At 40.1% G+C, this 22529-nt stretch overlaps 1 protein-coding gene across 16 annotated transcripts in view; it reads right to left on the minus strand.

Annotated features, from left to right (window-relative positions):
• Positions 1-22529, minus strand: part of PTPRF (protein tyrosine phosphatase receptor type F) — a 375339-nt gene that overhangs the window by 277206 nt on the left and 75604 nt on the right. For 15 of the 16 annotated variants that reach the window (XM_077785383.2, XM_085585737.1, XM_021528106.3 and 12 more), the window contains exon 2: positions 8774-8854. The gene's annotated coding sequence lies outside the window, so the exon portion shown is untranslated. Of the gene's footprint in view, positions 1-1949; positions 6976-8773; positions 8855-22529 lie in introns of those variants that run through there. The other variant, XM_085585738.1, reaches the window with a different exon arrangement.

The following is a 22529-nucleotide window of genomic DNA, read 5'->3' on the forward strand; positions in this document are numbered from 1 at the left end:
GCTCACCACTCCTGCATGCTGGCCTACAAAGCGGAACCACCACAAGAAATAGCTTGGAAGGAAGTCAACAAGATAAGCAGGATCATTTCCAACTCGGACACCATAAAATTTCACACTGTAACAACTTCATTTACAAGACTTTGACAAACATTAAACAAGGAGAACAAATATCTAACACAATTAACTGAGATTACACATATGGCCTGAAGTCTCCGTGCCACTGTGCGAGTGCCAGGAGAAACTGTCCCAACAGGGAAAATGGGGCAGCTCTGTAACTACGTGACCCTACAGACTTTCACAGTATCACAAAAAGCAACCGCTGGACCACCACAGCTCTGAACAAAGTGGCCTTGTCAGCTTGACAGCACTGCTTCAAAACCAAAACAAAACCAAAAACCCCATCAACATGATTAAGGAAATGGGACAGATGAGTTAGACAGACCCTGAGCCTTTGGGAATTCTTTATTTGATCCCTGCCAAGCAGCCTGGCTATGTTCTTAACTGATTAAATCAGACCTTGACAGAAACCTTAAGAGTCCATTTCTCAATATTCTAATAATTGTATGGAATTCTTGCTAAGGTTCATGCAACAGATGGCCACTCTGACAACAACACATTCCCTTTTCTACAGGTCACCTTAGAAAATACAGGTCAACTTACAAAAATGGAGCTTGATAGTTAACGTTTCATTACCTAAAAAACCATTCTTGATCTTTAAACACAGACAATGTATAATAATATTTAACCACTGCATGTTAGAGATTACATATCACTATTACAAGCTCACAGCTATTACTTTTGCAAAACACTAAGAAAAAATAGATGCTGATGTCACTGATCACGTTTTCTATTTATTGTGATGGGAAATAATCAGCTTCTCTGATTAGGTACATGTTTATTATATTACAAAGCAGCAATTTCCTTCAAGCACCCAATCCAATCCACGTGCTTGACACAAACGTTTCTTGAAGGCTAGGAATTTAAACACCTGTGTCCCAGAAAATACACTAGTGCTTCTAACAAAGAAAATGCCGAAGCACAGAAGAAATTTAAACATTTGATTACACTGTTTCCTCTTGACACATGACTGAGAAAACAAACAATTTTATGTTATTAAGACACACTGAGGGAGGCAATCCCTGTAGTATCTGGCCCTTCTGAAACACTGGTTACCTTGAGAAGCACTGGCACTCACCTGAGATAAATATCATTCAAATATTTCAACCTCTAAAGATAAGGAAGAAGGAAATAGTTTATTAAAACTCTGAATAAAGCAGGTGGGAAAGGAGCTCAGCATGTCCAAATCCATACTCAAAGCGGGAATAACGCTGAAGTCAGACCATGCTGTCCAGAGCCTTGCCCAGCTGATTTCTGAATACCTTCTGAAATGGAAGCATTACAAGCTCTCTGGACTCTTGCTCAATGCCCTTTCACGCTGAAGCTGAGCTATAGGAACTTTCCTTGCTGCACCCCGTGCACTCTCCCTCTTTTCCTTTCACTATGCTCCCCCTGGATACTGCCATCACCCCCATCCACCTGCCCAGGGGTGGGTGACAATGGCTCAGACTCTCCCTCCCCCATGCTTGGGAAGCACAGCTCCCCTGGACCCCACTCATACATCCCCTTCTCCAGCCCACAGCCACACAGTCTTCTGCCTAATTCATCTGGTTTTGGCACCTTGCTTGACTTGCTTTCCTCATCCTTGTGACCACTAGTGGGATTCAACTTTTCCCATCAACTAGGACCACCTCTTGTCCATCTCTTGGCTGAGATAGCAACTGACCACTTGGTCTCCTCACCCACAGGCTGGTCAGACCCAGAGCCAACAACACCCACTTGTCATCCCAGTCCTCAGCCAAAGCCAGCCCACGTTCCCTGATGCACCATCCTTGCAGCTGGACACAGCACCAGATCTGGGGCCTCAGCAGCACTGACAGCAGCACCATTACCTTTAACTACAGTCCTGGGCATCCACTCCATCCACAGCTTCTGTCCTTTCTGCAGCTGTCAGCTTGTGCACAAGTGATGATCCAGTGCCTGTCCCAAAGCAGTCTTCCTGTGCCGTGCAGCCCTGCCACGTCCTCACCACTTTGTATTTCCTCATTTCAACTCATTAAGTTGTAAGCTGCAGATTTCCACATGCCTTTTCAATCTACCATAGCCATTTAACTCTGAACTATGCTTTGCCGTGCTTGAGCACCTCTCAGTCTGGACTTACTTGCAGATTTAGTTAGTATTCCCTCATCCACACCAGTAAAGAGAACAGCAAATAAAGCTCAGCCCAAGACAAACATGGGTGTATTCACACGCCTCATGCCATATCCCTTCTTACCCTGATTTTCACAGTAAATTATGGCTAACTACACTTCAAACATGGTCCTTAAACAATTATTTGTTTATCATATTATTAAATACATATATTTCCTTATTCCAGAGAAATGTCATGAGGTTTTATCAGAAACTATTGAAGTGATGGTAACACCACAGGTACTGCTATCCCAGAGTCCTTATTTTCTTATCCTCCAGATTTCTAGAAACTGATTAAAATTTTTGTTCCAATTCTCCAAGCACTGCAGTTAGACTAACTAGTCTGTAATTCCCTGGACCTCCCTTTTTCAAACTGAGGTAATACCATTGCCCTTTTCAGTCCTTCAGGACCTCTCCTAGCCTTCCCAATTTCTAAAAGATAATTGTAAATGGTTCAAAGGTTGCTTGGCTAGTTGCTGATGTACCCTAGGGCAAATTTCATCAGGCTCTGCCTATTTGAATATACCTATCTTATCTTCTTTTTCTGATCTAGCCTTTTTCTAGTCTGCACTTTACTCCTATCACCTTGTTTAAATTAATTTAATGTGAAGACACACTCAAGCAATACAATAACTACATGGTATCAATTTAATATTTTATCTTTCAGCTATAACGTTAGCAAAAAAAAAAAAAACCAACTCCACACTATTCCTACACTATGACTATGGCCTTTTGGAGGTACAGAAGAACATTTAGGAAGATTGGTCTGAGCTAGACTGAGGACCACAAATGGTTTAGAGCAATCCTCAAGCTGAGGTGTCTGAAGGGAAAACACTACGAAATGTCAATAAACTCATTGTCTGTGCAGGAAGATTTAACAAGAAATTTTAACTGCATTTTAGAAGGGACTCTATCAATTACTAAATCAGCCTAGTTTTTTTTTTTTAAATCAAAAGAAAGAAAAACAATCCAACATTTCCGCAGTAGATGAAACATTTGATAATCAAATGCACAATTTCCTGTTGATTGCCTAAGTTAACCAACCCTGATCATTGCCAGGGGTAGTATACTGAATTAGACTGACCACTGGTCCAAACCAGCACAGCAAGTCCCACTCCTCCATGAACAGAGACAGGTATCTTGAAGCACATACAATTTTAATGCATCTATCCACCTGTTCTAGCCATAATTTACCTTTTATCAGCTGGAAATTACCATCCTCATGGCTGAGACGTGGCAAGACACTACAGGATCACTGCTAGTCTGCTTCTACGCAAAGCAAAACAGACAGCCTTAGATCATCCTCTGTGATTTCTATTTTGTTTCTCAGCAAAATGAACTAGACATGGTTGTGTGCTGTTACCACATTTCAGCTGAAGCACAGTAACTCCTTAAACAGCTTCACTTCCAACCTCAAACACACATCAAGGCTCTGTTCTGTGATCCCCTAGGCAGAAGATGCAATGTTCATGGAGATTCTGGCTGTCACTTTTAAAAGCAGTTAGTGATTTGAATGCCTCAATTTCTAGTGTACCCATCTTGAAATATTTTACAAGGTCCAATTGTCAAGAAATTACGAACACTCAAAAACTGCTGGGCAGAGGATCCCATTCCACTTGGTCTTTAAATCCAGAATCCATTTTACCTGGTACTTCTACAGAAAATCCTTTTGCAAAGCTAAAACCCTAGTACTAGTCAAAAGAAGGGAGAAAATCATTTTCTTTTGCTAGCTGTGATGAAAATGCAACATATCCATGCATTCTTCTAGTTACACAAAATACAGCAGCCTACCCTTGAATACGAATCTGTGAGTATTTTCTTCCAGAGTGATATACTGAAAACATTCTCTCACAAAATACTATAATCAGCTTTCAGTGAAACCTACTTTACTGGACATAATATAAAGCTTGATTTCCAATGCTGTCAGGAGAGAGAACCCACCCCATATTTCCAATCCATATATTGCTGGTACTTGTCCCTACTGCAAATGCCACCATCAGTAATCCCTGTCTTGCTGCCTGCCTCCCCTGAAAAACAGATCGTAATTAGGAAAATCCCTGGATCTCATCCTTGAGTTAATGATGTATAAAAACAAGGTATGAATAGAGAGAACAGTCAGAACAGCAAAATACTGGTAGTCTCAGCTGCTGTTCCTTATTCCACTAGTTGAAAAATTCAGACTCTGTTTTAGTCAGAGGAGTTTGGTGTCATGCAATTGTTGAATCACAGCTCAGCAAACCTCATTATTTCAGGCCTCTTTAGAAATCCCAAGTTTTGCCCCAGAGTAGGATGGGATGCATATCCGCTTGCTGTGCGCTGTGCCCCAGGAATGGCACAGCTGGTGCTCGTGCCCAGCACAGCCTCAGGAGCTGGCACAGGCACCGGGAGCCCCAGCACAGTCACAACTCCGTGCTTTTTAATCCATCACCCCGCTGGGCTCTACTTCAAACCCACAGTTTAACCAATACTGGCGGGTTTCAGCCAAGCCTCTGCTGATAGTAGACAGAACGAAACCAAGTTAATTAGAGTTAAATGTAGCCTCAAAGGAGATCTCAGCACCAAAACTCCTTATGCACATTAACTTATATAGCATGTATTTTTAATGAGTTCAGCACTTGTCTTGAGTTTAGGAAACACACACATAGGGTGGCAGCTATTCAAAGCCGTTGCGCCAGAGCATGAGCAAGTGCTGACTCTGCAAGACAAGGTTATGTTGCCAGTTATGGAGATTCTACCTTTATTGCACAACCCTCAGATACCTAAATTTAAATTAAACAGGTGAAGTGACAACACAAAAGCTACCTACCAATATACTCATCGTAAAATACAAAAAGGAAATTAAAAAGACCAGAGGGCTAAAGCTCATATTCAATTTTGCAAATATGGTTAAATCTTGTAACATCTCCAGCATCTCCAGAGCCTCTTTTTCATAAATAAACTTCTGAAAATATGTATCCCTGTAGACAGCTAAAGCAAACACCTTCAAAGCAGATGGGAATTTTACAAGTGCAAATTTGGAGCTTTAAACCCCACTCTTCTATCTCCACATGCATTCTCCAACACTCATCATGTGAAGCCAGGTAAATGGCCAATAGTTGTGCCCTTTGGGTTCCAATATATTAAAGCAATCTACTTATTTGTGAGATAAAGTGACTTGCAAAGACTGTTAAGTCAAAAAAAAAAATACAGTCACATATAAATAAGGCTGAACTATGCCAACAAATTCTTCCAATGACCTTTTGAGCCTGTCATTTAAGTACAGCCAGAAAACACTGTTCACTGGATTACAATGAAAAATAAGGGGTAACTCACTGTTTTGCATCAATTATAATATGTTCCAGCCAATATGGCATTAACACACAAATCACTTTGAATCACGTAAGTTTTGTGCCAACGTTTTGTAAAAATATGTAACCTCTATTGCAGAAAACAACCCTTCAATTAGAATATGGTATCACATTTTCATAACACATTTTCTAAAGTGTAAATAAACTAAAGAATAAAAATGTTCAAAGTACTATGAGAGGACAATGTAACCTAATGACAACATTTTTACACTTTAAAGTCAGAATGAAAAAAAATAATAATGTAGAAGTTTCAGTTTCAACTGCATTTCCAGTGGTAATGCTGCTTGCATAAAAATCCCCCAAACCATGATCACATAGATATACAGTACTTCACTAGCAATAGCCAGTTCAAATGAAAAATCTAAACTTTGTTTTTCTTTTAATATTTTCAAGCAGTATTCACTTTAATAAATTTCTTAACTTCATGACTGTAATATTCAAATTGATAGGTATTTTTGTATATCCCTGAAAATGCAATCATACAATAACTTTAGTTTAAATGAATGACAAAAGACTGCTTCAGGACAAAGTGCTGTCTCAAAACTCCTGAAAACTTAATCTGTATTCTGCTAATCTAGGTTACAGTTTATCTTCAGGGGTTCTCCTGTAACAACATTCCTTGTTGCTTTAGATTCAGCTTGATGTGATTGAAAAGGCTTCCTTTTCTTTTTTTCTCCCATTCATCCACTTTGTTCCTAGGCTCTCAGTCTCCTCCCCGCAAATCATTATTAAGGAAATTATTTTAAAAGAAAACCCTACAGATAAACCCTGACCTTGAACAGTGAGATGCTGCCCAATTTATGTTCCAGAAAGTTGATTTACTTTAAACGATATTACTGCACGCCACTCAAACTGTACTTCCAGCTACATTTTTTTATTGACTGAATCTGTCATCTTTTCTTTCCTAAAACCTGAGTTTACTTTAAGAATGACAGAAGACCTTCTCAGGGTCAGCTGAAAGCATTCATAACTGCACACACCAGGAAAGAAGTGCTATAAAACTGAGAAGCCCTCAAGGACAGCTGTTTTGCTGAGGAGCTGCATGACCAAGCTGCCGCCTCAGCTCCCACGTAATGTCACTTCTCCTGGTTCAGTTCTATCACCACATAGTGCCCTCCCTGGGGGGTGGCCATCTCCAAACTAAGCTCTAGGATGCTTCCAAGCACGATACAAAACAAAATGCAGATGATTAGTTAAGAAATGTGAACTTAAGTTACAGATGCTACCATAATTCAGATACTGTCCAGGTTTGCAGGTCACCAAGCCTGCCCATTGCTGGGAGATACTCGGCCCTGCTGCCCACTGCCAGCCTGGCATCATGCTGACAGCTCTATGGGGCAGGTGAGCCTGCAAGGAAGCTGGTGGGCAACAGGGGCTCTGACCTGTCTGCACCTCTGCATACTCAGTCCCTGTTCGTGTCCCTTCTCCTGAGCTAAGGGAGAAGGGGATCCAGTGTTCAAACTCTGTTCTTCAGAGGGCACAGCAGCCCAGAGCCTTCCTGCTCACCCTCCTGCCTGCACCCAAATGCAATCATGCCAGCCTGGGCTCACCTCTGAGGAAAACCAAGCATGCCATACACCACAGCAACACATCCTTCCCTGCCCTGCTGCTGTGAAACACAAGGTTTCAGAAAGCAGCCCTCCCTTTGCATTGTCTCTGCAGAACCTCTCAAGCAGCACATCCCAAACCCTGAGCACCATCTCCAGCTACACCTGCCCCTGCCCAGCCCAGCACCAGGTGCTGGCAGGATCTCCTCCACAAGGCTCGGAGCCCAAAGGCCCTGGAGCAGCTTTCTCCCTTGCCCCAGGACCACATCAGGAGTACTTTCAACACACATACACAGACATATCTACCATTTGTGCTTCTATCTCCATTTAAGCAGCAACACCAGTTCTGATGCTAACGAAATCTTGCCTGTTTCAAGCATCAGCATCTTAGCTAATGAATTTTTGCTACTCTTCCACACTCAACGAATACTGGGATGAGTGACATATAGCCTAATAGACTGTTAAGGTCACTGGCCAGCTCTTTAATTTTATTTAGTACACTTTGAATTCATGAGTCATTAGGGCCTTATTCTTGGGGACACAAGGACATGTAATACACACTAATAAAGAGCATAAATGTGATCTAGTATGTGTAATTTACAGATGGAAAAATTAGAAAGATGGTATTAAAAATTTCTTTGCAATGTTATATTTTTAATAATTTTGATGATTTTAACATAAATAAAAATATTTCTCATAGTCTGCCGGTGTATTTCTAACTTGTAGCATTGCTGTAACTCTAAGAAAATTCTTTAGTAGTAAAAGTCACATTTTAAATACCATCTTGAAGACAAAAAAGGGCTCAAGGGAGACCTAACTTTAAAATTCCTTACTTAAAAGGGGAAAAAGACATTTTTCAAGCTGTTATTCATGATATTTGATTTTATGATCTAAATTGTAATTCAGAGCACATATGTGTCAGGAAGTTTGCAATACTTTGGAAAGAGATCAGCATCACTAATCAGGCACTGAAATCCAATTTCTGGGAGAATCTGGGAGCTCAAAGCTGCACATTTCAGCCAGCTTGGAAAGATCTTTGAAAAATAAAGTTAAACAGTAATTATACTTAAGTGTGCTTGAGAAACTTTACACCTGTCTTGACATGAATCAGATCTTTGCATGGATGATGAAATTCTTGGCATTGCTTTAGGTGATTGGGATGGCATTAGCTTACGCAGGGTAAGAATTCGACAGCCACAAGCCTAGACAGGTAGGATAAAGGAGTTACTAACTGAAAAAGGCATGGCAGCTTATCTGTGGAAGTCTAAACATGCTAATCATTTAACATAAACAGATCTGCTGATATTTTTAGAAAGGAATCTCAACTCATAAGTAACAATGTTAAAAAAAGGACACCAGTATCCCTAATCATATTTTCCACAGGTCCTCCCAGCTCCTTGTAGATTACTAAAACTGAGACAAGGGAAGGGAAAAGAAAAAAATAAAAAACAAAGTAAAAAGAGAAAGAAAGAAAAAAAGCCAGAGATAGGTAGCTGGGTATGGGATTAGGACAATAATGAACTTGTTGGCAATCAGTGCTTGACTGCTGGCTATGCTACAAGACTCCTGCAACCTTTGTCTTCCTCTGCCTCAGTTCCTAGTCTGTAAAACCAAGTGATAATATTTCCTTACCTCACAGGAACGTTCTCAGAATAAATCCATAAATGCCTGGAAGACACTGAGACACCACTGTGACAGAGGCCATAAAAATACCTAGGGGAAAAATAAACAAAATAAGAATAAATTTCACAAGTGACCAAAGCAGCAGAGATATTCACAGACTAAAGGTACAGCAACGATTAAAACTTAGCTTAATGACATGAATTCTCCACCCTGGGGAAGAAGCAGTTCAGTGCAGCACATATTCCCATACAGCACTATTAAAACCATGACAGCAAGGGACTATTTCCCCTATTCTCCTTGCGCATGACACAATTATGATAATCCACCACCAGATGCAAGCAGGAAAGACGTTCAGAGATTAGCTTTGCCCTCCATGACAGGTATCATATCCAAGAATCCAAATCACAGCAACAGAGCCCGACATACTGACAGTGCTCTCCCTCAGCCTCCACATCCAATTCCAACTGTAGAGCTGAGCTCTTCCAGTAGTAAAAAAACTTTCAGCCTAACACTTATTCCTGAACAGCTTTTATCCATTTGTTTTCATGCCAACATTGATCCAGCAGCTTAAACAGCTTTTTCCTATCCCTGAAGTTTATTTCTCTGACAATAAAAAATGAATTACACCACCTCCCTGTCAGGGTTCATTTGCCCACCCAAATCAAGCAAGTTCTTATCACCCCACATCAGCATCTTCTGCCCAAACTCATCCTTGTGGCCCACTGTCACCTTGCAACTGCCTAAACATGTGTTTCTCCAGTATTTTCAGCTGGTAACCTTCTCCATCCCAATGAGTGCAGAGCAGAAGCTTCTCTCCTAATGCCTCCTAAGGTTAGGACCCAGCATGCCATCACCATGGAGGTATGTGCCACTCTGGGTCTCGAGCTCTTTCTGAAAGACACCCTGACCTTTCACAGCACTGACCGTGCTTCCTACCTGTTTCACCTCTGAGCCCTCAGGGCACTGCTCTGTGATGCCAGGGACATCACAGGGATCCTGCATGGTCTCCCTAAAACATACCTCCTTATCTTCAGTGTCAACTCAACCCACAGCTGATGGCTTGAGCTCAACTCCACTGCTAAGCGTACTTTAACATGAGCCGAATGACTACAGCCCTCAAAAGGATAAGTGATTCAAAATTATGCAAATGCACAGAATACATTATTTAGTCTTTATCATTTACAAAGTACGCATTTTGTAAACAGTTTCAGCCCTCTTATGGAGAGTGTGACAGAGCCCTGAATTGTGGGTGTCTGATGGTTGCTGCATCATGCACTCTTGGTGGGAGATGGTTTGCTCCAGTTCTGAAGTGGGACATGAGGCTTGAACAGCCTGCCTGCCCTGTATCCAGTGTGCTCAGAGATACCTCCACCTACCCCTCAGACACACAACACCTTGGAGATCCTCTCATCCCCTCAACAACTCAGCTGACCAGGACAACAAAAATCCCCCCAGTTTTTTTCCATTTCTGTGGGGAGAGGGCAGTTCCTTTCCTCCTGGCACTTTGTATGGAATCAGATCAGGAGATGCTGGGACAAGCACTGGAGCTGGTAGGAGGGGAACAGCAACCTTCCCCCTCTTGATGGCAGTTTGCCCATAGATCAGACTGGGATATATTGGAAACCTCAGCCCAGGGAACCAAAATACACTCACCTTACCAAGGACTCAGATCCATTTAAAACTGTGCTCTAATAACCTTCACAAATAAATATATTATGCAATTTATGTTATGCAGCATTGACTTCAATGACTCTGTAGCAGTGCTTACACTACTATATTTACTTCTGGCACACACTGGCAGCCTTCACTGTAATTATTCTGAGCGTGCTCCTATTCTAAACCCGGAGGTCTTACCCTGCCAATATCTATGCACAATACTCCTCAGTATGTTTTCTGTAACTTTGACCACACTGTCCTTCTTTCTTCTATCCCTTCAAGCTCTTTTATCCAGAACGCATCATGAGTTTTTCCTCCTTTCACACAGGGTCCCCATTTCATACCCCAGAATCTCTCCCTCAGTATCAGATCAACAGCTTCCACCTTCAGCTGTCTCACACTGTTGGTCTCCATCCCTCAGCAGAGAATTTCAGACAAGCACCCTGGCACCTCCTGCCAGGCTCCCTGAAATTTGAAGAAAGCCCTCTTTTAGGCATGCACACATCCACCTTGGTGCCCATGGCACAGATCAGCATACTAAATAAACAGAAGGGAGATTATACAGATTTGTTTTCTCCCTTCCCCCAAACTAATAGGACAACCATTTCAGTACTGGCTCTTTCCACTCTCTTTATCAGTCTTTGCTGCAGGAATGGCATCTGAGTGGAATCCATGCAGCAGTAAGTGGTTTGTTAATTCCCAGGACATGTTGCATACAGAGAAGGATACTTAAGCTACTTAAAAAGCAACCCTTTATTAAATGCCTAAAAATGCTTGAAAGTTCTGTAAGCCAACACTTTAAATTAATGACTTCATTTAAATACATCAGTCTCTGCTGCTAATTGTTATACTGCTTTTTATGCATTCTTTGAAATGTACTCCTTAGAAGCCCTATAGAATTTGCTATAGTTCTAATACACAGTTGCAGTCATTCATGGTAGACATTCATGTATTTCAGTAGAAACTTCTTTCTCCCAAAAGCTTAAGTAGCTTTTTGCATGTGTGTAACAGGGCCAGCTCACGTCAACTATTCTCAGCTACACCACAGTGACACTATTGCTAGAAAGGGAAGTGGAAACATGTCACTAAAAAAAACCAAAACAAACAAACAAAAAACCCCACACAAAAAAAAACCAAACAAAAATCCCCAAACCCAAACTATCTCTTCTACATTGAAAATATCAAGATGGAACACAGAATTTTAAGATGAGGTTAGAAAATATTCTGTCATATTAAGCACAGTTTAATAAGCAATTGAGGATTCCTGGAAGTCCCTGCCACATGAGGACCTGGGAATGCTGAAGTGATCACTTCTGCTGTGAATTTCTTTGCATCTGTTCGTCTGACAGATATATTTAAAATTTTACACTGATTCAGTTTTGGATGTCTTAACTGACTTTATAAAGGAGATGTTCTGCTTAGACACGGAAAGGGCATATAAACATTAGGTACTTGCTGCTGAGGATTAAACATGAACAAAAAAAATTAATCAGCAGTGACCAAAGTGGTGATGGCAGTTCACTGGAGAGAACCTCCTCCCTGCAGCACACTGCAGTCTCCATCTGCTAATTTGGGCTGCTGGAGGCCTTGAGTGACAAAAGAGAGACCACACCAACAGGATTTTAGCACACTGAAGTACACACAGCTTCCCCCCTCCCACAAGTTAAACTCAAGGCTGTCAGGAGCAGTCAGGAGGCTGCCAAGAGTAAGTGCCATGCTGCACGCCCCCGGCAGCACCCTGAACAAGAGCCCAGCACCTCCAGCTGCACCTGGACACCTCTGCTGCTGAAAACATGAGCACTACTTCCATGGGTTTTGCCAGTTTCCATGGGTCAAGCTAGGAATATTTTCATGAACTCTTCAAGGCAGAGTTTTCAATCTATGAGACAGTGTTTACTGAACAGACAGCATCAGCAACAATGAGCTTTCTATGCAGCATCGACAACAGCAAGGAATTCCTCATCTCTTGGTGAGCTCCCATGCTGCCTGATGCTGCAAGAGGCACCACAAGGGGCCAAGAAAAGCCACAACTTATCACAAGAAAATGGCAAATTGTGAAAAACCTGCATCACAAGGTTACCTGCCTAGGCACAGCTTCAACAGAGATCCATAAATACCTCAGTCTAACAGTGACAGAGGTTAAAAACCTATTATCTTTCCCAAATGACAGTCTGAACACATGTTCAATAGAACATCCCACCTCACCAAGCTACAAAGTAGATTCTGCTTTTTCAGTTCAACAAATACAAACCACAGGGAGCTTTTTAAATGAAAGCATTACGAAGATTATATTAGGCAAGTCTGATCTACTGTAAAGCACTCACACACAACATTAAGAAGTAGAACAACCTTTAACACCTGCTTTCTCTTCAAACACAGCACTACCTCTGTGCATGGTTTGGCTCTTAATGGGATGAATTCTCAAGGTAATTTGTATGGCTTACTCCACCAGCAAAGAATACTTCAAGTGTTTGGGATATAGTGTCCCACTACCACTGAACTGGTGAGAATACTCTTTTAAGAGTGTACTCCACAGCACTGCTCAGCCAGCTGCTGCCCTGTGGGATGGATCCACACAGCGGAGAGTATTTTCACTCTGGTGAGAAATGTTGTGACACAAGAGGAGGTGCAGCAGCTGGAAAAGCATTACATGATCCAAGCAGTGTTGAAAGTCACCATCATAAATATTCACAAGCAGACAGAATTGTTTTCTTACTAACGGCACATTGTTATTCACAAATACTAATTAATTTCTAAATACCACCTGTTACTCAGCCCTGCCTCTGCCATGTGACATGGGCTCCATGGCTGGCTTGCAGACTGTCCACACTGCTCAGAGATTTAATGATGTTTCACTTCCAGAGCTCTCTCAGCTACTGGGAGGAGAGGAAGGGAATAATTACTTACTTATGTCTTTCTCTGCTGACCTCTCCAGCAGATGAAACGAGCAGTTTTAATGGCCTCTGAAGGGAGGCTGGTCCAGTCCTCCTTAAGACAGGAAGGATGACAACTGCACTAGTAGGTCTTTGGCTGGAGAATGATTTTAAAGATCCAAACTTCAAAGATATCAGTGAGGGGAGAGCTCAATCTCAAAACTTCTCCCCAGTGGAGGGAAGAAAGCTGCTATTGCAATCACTCACGTTTCCAGCGATCACTCACACTTCAGACAGAGCTGAGGCACCAGGAATTGCCTGTCACATCCTACAGTATAAATAAACCGCAGACTGCCAGGAGAAAACTGTTACAAACCTTGGCAACTTTCTTTGGATTTCTTTACATCACTTCTTCAAAGGATCTTTCTGTACTAAGAGATACAGGTGCAGACAGACAGCCAATATAGGATTCCTCTTCCTCCTCACCAGCAACAACATGCTCCTAATTATGTGCATCACCAATAACATGAGACAGTTGGGCAGAGTGCTGATGGAACTGGGCAGAGCACGGATAAAGTGCACAAGTTAGTGGTGCACTTAAGGTTGAAGTGACACAGATGAATGATGAAGTACTGTCTTGTTTTCTACAAGCTCTGGATGGAAGATCCCTCAGACCTTTCAAAAACACTCCTCCTCAGTGTCCAGCAGAGACAGCCAGGGAAGATGAGCTTATCTTGGTGAATTCAAATTAATAAAAAAAAAAAAAAAAAGGAACTATTTTGAGCCTGGTACTCACACTCAGCCTCACTGGAAGAGATGAACCTGAAGCATTCTCCTCACAGATTCCAGCTGAAAGACTCAAGCTCTAAAATGCAGCATTTGGCATTTCCAGTACCTCACGAAGCAGTGCTGCCTTTTTAGTGCAAATGTAGCACGAAAGTTGTTACCCCACAGCTGCCAGACTCAATACCAAGGTGCAGACACAAGCTTGTACGTTTCCCAGCAAGGAGACACAATCTATTCAATATACCTTCCTGTAACATGGATTTTTCTTACCAGCATGATTTCACTGGTACATCCCAATCTGAATACTTCTTAAACATTTTTTTTAAGATCTTGTGCATCAGACTATCAGCTCTACAGAACAACTACAGTAGAAGAGCTAATAAAATTCAGATTTTCGATGAAAATTCAGATGAGTTTTTGCTGGAAAGCATAACTGCAGGACAAATTAACCTTCTCCTTGCTAAGTAGGGAATGGGGAATGCAGTCAGGGCTTGATATCCTCAAACTCCTAATAGAAAAAAAATTTCTGCCATAGTTCCTGCAGACAGCAATAACCCAGGACTATCAGGATTTTCTGAGAGTTTGCACAGCCTCACATTCAAGTCTCTAAGATTATAAAACTGGAAAGTTGGAGGGCAAGGAGCACACACACAGAGAGTAATTTTTCCAGTGACTGACAAACACAGTACTCAATTTCTTAGGGACTTGAGTGGCTGGAGCTGAAGTTAAGCTTCACTAAAGCTATATTTAGTTCTGCACAAATACAAATTAGGAAACACTTTCTTCCCAGTTACTAATGCAGTGTGACAGGAAACAATTATTTGTTCAGTGTCTAATGTTACCTTTGGTGACTATCTAGTTCACAGAAGCTGTATATTTTGTAATAAAGAACCAAGCTGATCTTCTGCATATCAGTGAGAAAATTTACTTAGGAAGATGAAAAAGCATTTGATTTGAACACATCTGAGCTATACTAGTCTTAGCTATGCAGACAGTATGCTGAGGCATCTTCTGCTTTGATAATAAACAGAGTCAGTTTGTTTTCCAAATTCTACATTAATTTATTCAAGAACTCTGTGGATACTCCAGGATTATCATGGTTCCCCTAAAGTGTAAAACAGAGCTAGGCACAAGGACAGAACAATTAAAATAAAAATAAAATCCATCTTTTATGATTTCAAGTGCCAGTTTCTCTCTATGAAAAATGCAATTCTGTGTCACAAGGGAGCTCTCAGCTAAGCAATTGCTTCAGTCTTCAATCTCTACAAAACACAAAAGACAACAAAATGCATGGTTCACATGAAGGGCTAGTTAGACCTTGGCAAACCAAGCCATGATTGTATAGAGGAGTCCCACATGCTTCAGAAGGGCTCAAAAGACTGCACTCAAGAAATCCCAGGCATGTGGCTGAGAAGAAACCCTGCTCCTGCCTACTACAGAAGAATGTCCACTAAGAGGCTGGGAGTTTCTAGGTCATCCAACACAGCAACCTTACACACTAAGGAAATTAGAAAGAATAAAACACTACTACACAAACATGTCCTTTCTTCTGGCACCACCAGGGAAATACTTGCAGGGCCCTTTGCTATAGTGAGTCACATGAGTATTTCCAGAGCTGAAGGAGATGACATTTCATGTTTAGCTTAACTAAGACCCAGGATAACCAGAAAGATACCCTGAGTATCAGCATTCTGATGACCTTTTCAGTTTCAGATTCTTTTGAGATGGAAGGCAGAGGAGCCCTTGGCACCATCCAAAAGAAAATCAATAGCCCAGGTTTTTTCAGCCAAAGCCGGACTACTGAAATACATGCATGTCTTTGCCTAATCATTCACAGCTTTTTTTCTGGGGGGGAAAAAAAAGGGGGTGGGGGGGGAACTGATAAGCATTTGGTTTCTTGGTATTGTCTTTTAAAACATTATCAGTTATTTTGATAGTAGGTTCTTGGAGCAGGTCAAACCTGGAAATACAAGAGTTCTGGGCACAAAGCAAACAAACCTCTCAACATAAGGCAAAACATTTCTTGAGAGATTCTGAACAATCTCTCTTGCCTACAAGTGCCAGGTATGACTAAGTTTGATGAATAAGTTACAAGGATTTCCAGGGAGAAATGATACCACTACTCCCACTTGTACAAAATCTAGGAACATTGCTTATGTGCTCTATCTTCTTTAAGAATCCTGTAGCAAGGGGGAAAATCCATGCCCCACCCTGGGCAACTCAAGGTTTGACCAGGAATTTTACTTTAGATGCCCATAAGGTCCATGCCTATGTTTTACTCGCTACATGTGTACTGTAACAAGGTAATCCCTACAGTGCTTCCTATATTGATCAGCAAAACCCATGTGGAGTCAAAGACTTACCTTGTCTACACTACTGGAGGGAGGGGGGGCCTAAATTTTTTCAGATAAACCCAACTGGCACACTAGTATTTTATCCAAGCACTACTGTACATCTCTCCCCCGCTTCCAATAGCGTCAAAGGAGCGGGAACAACCACAGATCCGCATCACTTGGGTAGAGGTGCACATCAATATTCAGCCCACAGATCTTGCTAGTACCAAAGGGCAGCAACTGCGTCATCATCTTCAGAGATGTACCACATTAAAGACTGTCCTCCACTGCAGCACTACTGACACTGCCAGGCTGCTAGACCAATACACGCATGAGCCTGATAGAACAACAAGTGGCTGGAGCTCTTCATGGAAGGTGTGTTTTCTCGCTACTCCTGTACGTGTTATTCCTGTACATGTAACACTACAGAGCAGCACTCTCCATGCCTAAATAGCAATAGTTGCTGTCAATGTTTACTGAAGCGACCAGCAAACATTGGACTTCAAGCATCAAGCACACCTAGGCCATGTTCCCCTTCCCGTTTCCTAGAATCTTTAAATTATTATATGACTGTATTGCTCCTCAACTGTTCTCTCAAAAGAGAGGATGCAAAGCAAAACAAGGCTCTAGCTTGGAACAAGATGAACAATTACTCTGGAAGAGACTCATTTTCCCTAGCAATCTAATCTCACACCTTTTCTCACTCCTCCAAATAGTCATCCACTTGCCCTCTTCATCACAGTGCTAAAATAATCAAGACGAAAAGTAGGAATCTCCTTTCTGATATAGTTTCCCATGTTGTACCTCCTCTCCCTTCCTCAGAGTATTGAGCTTATAGACAAATATACAATCTGCATGGAATCTTTAAGAATTTAACAGAGGTTTACAGAATGAGGAAACACAGCTGAGTAGCACACAAATTATTATTAGCTACTAAGTAATCAAAGAGATAAAGACACATGTTTCAAGAATTATGAGTAGTTAATTATTAGTAATTAGGATTAGAGTTACTCTTTTTAAGAAATTTACTACTATACATCAGCCTACTGTATCTTTTCTTGCATACAGAATAGCTGGTACTGGAGAGAATGGATCTCTTTTCATCCAAAGTATCCATTCCCTAAACAGTTATCTTAACCTTGGAATCTGCCAAGGATAAACCAAAAGGAGTATTTCACACCACACACAAGATCTCAAAATGTCACCTCTCTACATTGCATAAGCCACAGTGATACTGTTGTCCCAGAAAAACCTGTGCCGATTCCCAGCTAGCTTGGAAAAGAGAAAAAGAACAAATGTGGTTATTGCCACTTTATCCAGGATGGGCTAGAAAGGAGCACTCTCCAAGCACTGCTCATTGGTTCCCCACCTCCTCTTTTGCAAGGTTCTAATTTCACATCAAGCAGACTCTGGCATAGAAGTGACTTTAAGGGACTTCAGAGAACTTTGAAAGGTTTTAGAACAAGAGAAAAGCACAAAAGTATCTTGTCAACACCTGAAGAGCAGAATAGCTCTAGCACTGGGGTGCAGAAATTAAGAGATCTAAACAACTACATTAGAAACAAACTCCTAACAGTGACACCAACAGGATGGACAGCATGCAGTCAGGACTAGGATTGTTCTTTTGAGGATTAATGGCTCACAGCTCTCTTTGCTTGCCCAGCGACGTACTCCACAGGACAGTAAACGCTCACTATAATGAAAAAAACCTTGTGTTTTAAGAAATGTTAGAAAATTAATGCAATACAATGGAATGGCTTAATTGGTTTTAATCCATCACAAGTTGCTGAATCAGACCAAGTTCACATCAGCATTGCCAGAAGTGTGTCCTCCATTGCACCGAAGAGCTGATGTTTATCTGTCTCTCAACAAGGCTTGACACAAAGCCTGAGGTCCTAAAGAATGCATTTACATTGGAGAATCAGCAGCAATGTCCAAACCAGTAATCTGCTACCAGCAAACCCCAGTCTAATTATAATCAATCTTTAACACCTTAATGTAATACACTAGGCTTTTTTCTTTCACATCCTCTAAAGGGGTAACAAATCAGAAACAGCATCAGTCTGCACAAACCAAAAGGGTTTTGGTGTTCTCCAAAGGTGTTTTCCTTTCAGAGCAGCAATGCTGCCATCCCAGACAGCTGGAATTCCAACAGTCATTACAGGAACATCCAATCCCTACCAAAGGTTAGATGCAGCTTAGAATTGAAATACAGGGGTCTAAAGTGAAGACAGATTAACACATTTACTTTATCACACATTCATTACTACAGAGCATCTATTATAGATGCATATTAAATGTGGCTGAATATACTCATGAAGTCTAGACAAGCATATTTTCAATTAATAAACAGCTTTCCCCACTCCCAAACCAAAATTATCATAAATTATAATCCCCAATGAGTGATCTCCTATAACAGAAAGTATTATATAAAGAACACTTTAAAAATATATTTACAATACAAACACTCCAGTTTATGCTTAGTAAAATAAGCCAAAATCCTGTCTCAGAAAAGCCTGTATTTCAATTTTATATATGTGAATAAAGCACCAAAATTTGAATATACTGATAATCGTAAAATAAATGCATCACATATCTATTGTGCCCTACAATTTCATATCTATACCATCATGCACTGAAATGCAAACATATATTCCCACATTACTTATGATGGCTGCATTACTACATGTTCAGAGTTAACAGTACCAATACAGTAATAACGGCCACCTTTGGATAGTCAGAGTTCTTATTTCTTGTAACCACAAACACAAGAAATCCTAATGTCTTTTTATATTTATGCTTATCCACATCCTACATAAATGACACAGAATAAAAGAAACTCAGATACATGAGTTTCTCTTTTCAAACGGTTAAGGATTTTGTCTTCAGAAGCAAAAGAAATGTTTATTTTAAACATATACTTCAAAAATGTCCTAACATACTTAATAAAAAACAGGTTTATGTTTCTAAAGCATTACAACATATTTTTATATTTGTAAATAGACATAAAATTAAAATTAATTTATGTACTGAAAGTATTCAAGCTTAACATATGTTTTTTAAAAACCTACATTCGCTTGCCATGTCTTCAAGAAAGGCAAATCAGGAGGTTAAACAACGGAAAGTAACGCACTAAACCAACTCTAAATAATGATTGACCTTTTGACTGATACAGAAATAGCTTTTTTCCTAATTTCAGTTTATCCAGTTAATTCAAAGACTTGTTTTGCTCAAAAGAAGAAATCAATTTTTAAAACTTGAACACCTTTCCTTACCAATCCAAAAAGCAAAATGCCCTATTGCTTTTGATTTATATACCAAATAAATTAAAGAAAAATTAAGTTAACTATTCCATACTGTTTCATGCATTTTAACTGAATTCAAATTTTGACACCAATGCAACTATATATTCAGCACTCAATGTTAAACAACTATTTTACTACCAAAAATATGAAGTACCTGGATGCTTATTTGGCATAGCCAGACAATTATAAAATAGCTTAGAAGGCTGAGAAAAGGTGCTATCTTACTGTAAAAGCTGTACTTAGCAGTAAAAATCAAGGCAATCTAATAATTACAAAACTACTAATAATTAACCTCCCCTTTGAGAAATGTAACAAAGTAAGATCAAAGGAACCAATTTACTTCAAAGTTTCTGCTTGATTTACACCACTATTTAAATCATGTTTCAGAGAATAAGATATTTATTACAAAGTAGCAAAAAGGAAAAAAATGTGAAAAGATTTAATGAACTCTGGCAATGTTCTCTATTTTTAGCATAATACCAAAATCACCATATATTTGGCAGAAATACTCCTGAAGATCCTTGAGCGATCCTATTGGTTTTGTAGCTGATAGTCTTTTAATTTCGGAACACTCAGATGGGATAAAACTCAAGAGTGAGTTATTTTACAATTACTTGGGAGCTGGGAAGGCTGGAGTGATTGAATAGATTTCAGCATATCCCTATCCATGCTGGGATTGTGCTCCTGCTGGTGAATGGAAGCCTTCTAAGTACTCCTCATCCTGCTCCGACAAGGAACATCTGAATGATACTTCAGAGCCTGCAGTGGGATTAAGCAAAACATCCCAGAGCTCCAACACAATCTCCTACTGATTGAGGGAGAGAAAGGAGGGAGGACAACTTCTTATCACTGTCATGGTATTTTTCCTTTATTACAAGAATTAAAGAATTATGAGAAACATACAAAGTTAATACAGACAAATGATATTTTTTTATCTCACTAGTATTTTAATTAAAACCTTTTGTCATGTCTGCTGAGCAAGTTCAAAGTATTGCAATGCAGTAGCAATGGTAACGCAAAAGTCTTGTTAAGCTTGGAGAAAAGAAATGTTTTCAACTTTTACAAAATCAATGACTGTAATTACTAGAGGAATAAATCAAATTTATAGCAGGCAAACACAGGACATCATTTTTTTTGTGCAGCCATAAATGAGTTTGTTTTTGTTGCAATGCGATAAAGTTTAACATTTTCTGCATGTCAGACAGACTATTTTGATGACATTCTTTACATTTCCTCCTTATTAAAGAGATTAAAAATTTGTTATTAAGATATTCAAGTCATCACAATACATCCTGTTACTGGAGAAACTTCAAGAAAGCCTTAAAGTACTTTTTCCTAACCTCATTAACACAATATATGCATAGCCAGAGTTCTTACTTTAGTATTAGACAATATTTTGTCCTTGCAAAATATCAAGATGTAGAATTCAGCAAATTATGGCAAATCAGTTGCTGTAGTTTTAGGTTTTTTTCTTTTTTTTAATTCTGTTCAGAATGCTGCAACAGGGGACACAAAAGCAGTTTTGTTTCATTATATGCAAAGATCTTTTTTTCAATTTAACTGAACTCTAGACAAAAATATTGGCATTTTTTTTATCATTCCATACACTACGTCTGCTATTTAAAAGTATTTTTCCATCACCACTTTCACTACTAGCCTTTTGTGAAGAACAATTTCTGATTGCTAGGCTATTTTTAATTTGCCTACCTCTATTCACAAAAAGAAGGAAGCATGGAAAATGGCACATTTGATAGACTTTAAAAACATGAATAGCTTACATATGTAAACTGATTACAGTTTGAAAAACCCAAAAGTAATGTTATCAAAACATGGGCTTCAGCAAACAATAGCACTGCTAACCACGAAAAGGCTCCAGCACTTACTGGCATCAAACCACAGTAGCACACCATGAACACAAGTGATTTGTTCTTTGCTTGAATGTCAGTTTTGAAGAGTAAATATTGTACATTCACACACACACACACGTGTATGCATTTGAGCACATATACAAAGGTTGCCCATAATCAAATAAAACCTGTAGCTCCTCCTTGAAAAAAGCATTTTTGTGAGACTGCCTAGCTCAAGTAAGCAAAATGTTTTGCACCAAGTTATCCAAGAAGTCTTCATTTACAAATTTCTCCTTGATGTGGTCTGAAAAATTACAATGGAAAGATACAATACTAAATAGTGCAGGTAGACTGTCACCTTCAGTGAGAGACAGCTGAGTGATGCCACCACAACAAGGATGGCTCCAAAAACATTTCTGTGAGATCACTGTGGAAAGACCTTTATCAGCTAGTAACTATAAATTTATTTTCTGCATAGGAACCTTTGGGCATAATGTGCACAGAAAGGACATAAAAGGCAACCTGTCTATCAGTGAAACTTTGAAGTAAATGTGAAGGCAGGAGAGGCAGTGTATTTTGTTGAAATATGTAGATGTGCACCACCTCCTGACACCAAAGGGTGAAATGTTCTGATCTCTGCTGACAATATTTATACTAAGAAAGCCTCAAATATTTCATTCAAATTTCCTAAATGTCTATGATCTCATCTCCAGAAGCAAGGGAGTTGGGTGAGAGTCCTCTGCAGGTCTAGCAAACAGGCCATTGAGCCTGTGGACCATCTCACCAACATCACTTGTTTCCATCTTGGCAGCACTTGCAAATCTACTTCCAGAAGACACCTGAGGAACACAGAAACTAAATTCAATTTATCTACAGTAAAAAAAGAGATAAAATGCCTCAAGCAAGGACCACCGCAGCCTGCACCACTAGCTGGGCAGGAGGCCAGCATCACCTGCACTGATGGC

Source organism: Lonchura striata, chromosome 8, assembly GCF_050655825.1.
Source record: "Lonchura striata isolate lonStrDom1 chromosome 8, ASM5065582v1, whole genome shotgun sequence".
NCBI classification, from domain to species: Eukaryota; Metazoa; Chordata; class Aves; order Passeriformes; family Estrildidae; genus Lonchura; species Lonchura striata.